Consider the following 3626-nt stretch of genomic DNA (forward strand, 5'->3'; position numbering starts at 1 on the left):
GCTGCGAACATATCGGGTCCGGTTTACATCCAGGACATGGTCAAACCGTACACCCCAGCTCATTCACTTCGCTCGGCTTCTGCCAATCGGCTTGTAGCTCCTTCACTTCGAGCTAAACACTCAACAAAGTCACGACTGTTTGCTGTGCTGGCTCCTCATTGGTGGAACAAGCTCCCCATTGACACACTAACTAAAAACACATTTTTTTCGACTATACCTTGAATAGGGAAGGTAGAGCCGTAGTAGCACTTTAGTAGCACTTAAATGTCTCTTACTGATAGCACTTTGTAGTTTAACACTTTAGTAGCACTCAAATGTCTCTTACCGATAGCACTTTGTAGTTTAACGTTATTGAAGAAATTGTACTTGCTTGATTCTTGTTGTTCTGAGTTGGACTCATGGTTTAATGCACTTATTGTAAGTCGCTTTGGATAAAAGCGTAAGCTAAATGACATCTAATGTAATGTAATGTAAGAAGTAGAAACCGTTAAGGACAATTGGTCTAGGTTAATGGGAGAAAAGCCATCCAAATACACACCAGGGCATACAGCCGTTTCCAAGGCCACTCCTCTTGATGACAGATCGGCAGTGGTTGAGGGCAAGAGATCATCAATATTGCCTCTAATAGTTAAAATATTTTCATTGAAGAAGTTCATGAAGTCCTTACTACTGAGGTCTATTGGAATACACGGCTCCACAGAGCTGTGACTCTCTGTAAGCCTGGCTACAGTGCTAAAGAGAACGCTGGGGTTGTTCTTATTTTTCTCTATTACTGATGAGTAATAGGCTGCTCTGGCATTACGGAGAGCCTTTTTAAATGTTTTAAGACTATCTCGCCAAACTAAGCGCGATTCTTCCAGATTGGTGGAACGCCATATGCTTTCGAGCTTTCGTGATGTTTGCTTTAGGTCGCGGGTCTGAGGGTTATACCAGGGAGCAAACCTCCTTTGCCTCACTGTCTTTTTCTTCAGTGGGGCTATCGAGTCTAGTGTCATTCTCAGTGAGCCTGTAGCACTATCGACAAGATGATCAATCTGGGACGGACTAAAGTTAGCACAGGAGTCCTCCGTCACATTGAGACGTGGTATTGAATCAAATGCAGAAGGAATCGCTTCTTTAAATTTAGCTACAGCACTGTCAGTTAGACATCTGGTGTAGAAACTTTTGACTAACGGTGTATACTCCGGGAGTATGAACTCAAAAGTTATGAGGTAATGGTCTGACAGAAGAGGGTTCTGTGGGAAGACCTCCAAATGCTCAATGTCAATGCCATATGTAAGAACAAGGTCGAGGGTGTGGCCAAAGCAGTGAGTGGGTTTCTGTACTCTTTGACAGAAGCCTATCGAGTCCAACAATGAGATAAATGCAGCACTAAGGCAATCATTATCAATATCCACATGAATATTAAAATCTCCTACAATAATAACCTTATCAGTTTTAAGGACTAAACTTTGATAAAAACTAAAAAACTCAGATATAAATTCTGAATATGCAGCTGGTGGCCGGTACAGTATAACAAATAGGATTGGCTGTAATGTTTTCCAGGTTGGATGTGAAAGACTAAGAACAAAGCTTTCAAATGAGTTATAGTTTAGTTTAGGTTTAGGATTCATTAATAGGCTTGAGTCAAAGATGGCTGCTACTCCACCTCCTCGGCCGGTGCCTCGAGGAATGTGAGTATTAATATGACTTGGAGGAGTTGAAGGCTGACATATTCTTCATGGCTTAGCCAGGTTTCAGTAAGACACAATAAATCAATGTGATCGTCTGATATTAAATCATTTACTAATACAGCTTTAGATGACAGATCTAATATTTAGGAGTCCACCTTTAATTATCCTGTTTTGTTGCACTGTTGCAGTAGTGATGTTAACCTTTATGAGGTTAATTTGTATGACTCCTCTTCTGGTTACTTTTGATTTAATTAATGTAAGTGGCCTTGGGACAGACACAGTCTCTATAGAGTCAAGGGTAAGGGTGGGTAACTGCTCGGATGGAAGTGCAGAGAAGGTCTACTCACTACTAAGACCTCAGAGTCGTCTTGTCCATTCCCTCCTCACTACTAAGACTTGTCCATTCCCTCCTCACTACTATGACCTCAGAGTGGTCTTGTCCACTCACTACTATGACCTCAGAGTGGTCTTGTCCACTCACTACTAAGACCTCAGAGTGGTCTTGTCCATTCCCTCCTCACTACTAAGACCTCAGAGAGGTCTTGTACACTCACTACTCACTACTAAGACCTCAGAGTGGTCTTGTCCATTCACTACTAAGTCCTGAGTGGTCTTGTCCACTCCCTCCTCACTACTAAGACCTCAGAGTGGTATTGTCCATTCCCTCCTCAGTTGCACCTGGATGGAACCGGTGTCTCTGTGAGAGTCACTTTCTTTGACTTCTCCAGTGCATTTAACACCATTCAACCACTGCTACTGAGTGAGAAGCTGCGGGTGGTGGGGGTAGACTCGTCCACCATCTCCTGGATCACTGACTACCTCACAGGCAGACCACAGTTTGTCAGAATGGGCCATGTGCTGTCTGAAACAGTGGTTGGTGATGTTGGAGCCCCACAGGAAACTGTTCTGTCTCCCTTCCTGTTCAACCTGTACACCACTGACTTCCAGTACAACACAGGGTCATACCATCTGCAGAAGTACTCTGATGACTCTGCAGTGGTCGGGTGTATTAGGATGGACGGGAGGAGAAGTACAGGCCAGTGGTGAGTGACTTTGTGGAGTGGGCCGGTGAGAATCACCTGCTTCTGAACGTGGCCAAGACCAGAGAGATGGTGGTCGACTTCAGGAGGAAGACGACAGCTCCTAGACCTCTGAGTGTCCTGGGAGTGGACGTGGACATGGTGGAGGAGTACAAGTACCTGGGTGTCTCCATCGACAGCCGACTGAACTGGAAGGCCAACATCAACGCTGTCTACAAGAAGGGGATGAGTCGACTCTTTTTTCTGAGGAAGCTTCGATTCTTCAATGTGTGGAGCAAGATGCTGGAGATGTTCTACCAGTCGGTTGTGGCCAGTGTCTTGTATTTCACCATTGTCTGCTGGGGGAGCAGCATTGGAGCCGGTGACACCAACAGACTTACCAAACTGGTTAAGAAGGACGGCTCCATCATCGGCGGCAAGCAGGAGCATCTGGAACAGGTGGTGGAGAGGAGGACACTGAAGAAACTATTGTCCATATTGAACAACCCGGACCACCCTCTCCACCACCTACTACAGAGTCAGCGGAGCACTTTCTCCAAAAGATTCATCCAGCTCCGCTTCACAAGGACAAGAAAACATTCCTGCCCACGGCAATTAGACTGTACAACAAATCACCTCTGGCCAGATCTTCTGGACTAATTTTAATTTTCACTTTACACATTCACATTTACATTTAAGTTGATGTACACTTCATATACACTACACATACTTAGCATTTTGCACACTCTGTTTAAAATTAAATGAATGTCCTTAAATACACACTGCACAGTTATTCATATTCTATTGTGTATATATATTTTACATATTTTGCACACTCTGTTTACATTTAATTTAATTTACTTAATACACACTGCACAGTTATTTGTATTCTATTGTGAATGTATATTTTGTATATATATATATATATTTTATT

The sequence above is a fragment of the Cyclopterus lumpus genome, chromosome 11, assembly GCF_009769545.1.
Source record: "Cyclopterus lumpus isolate fCycLum1 chromosome 11, fCycLum1.pri, whole genome shotgun sequence".
In the NCBI taxonomy this organism is placed as follows: domain Eukaryota; kingdom Metazoa; phylum Chordata; class Actinopteri; order Perciformes; family Cyclopteridae; genus Cyclopterus; species Cyclopterus lumpus.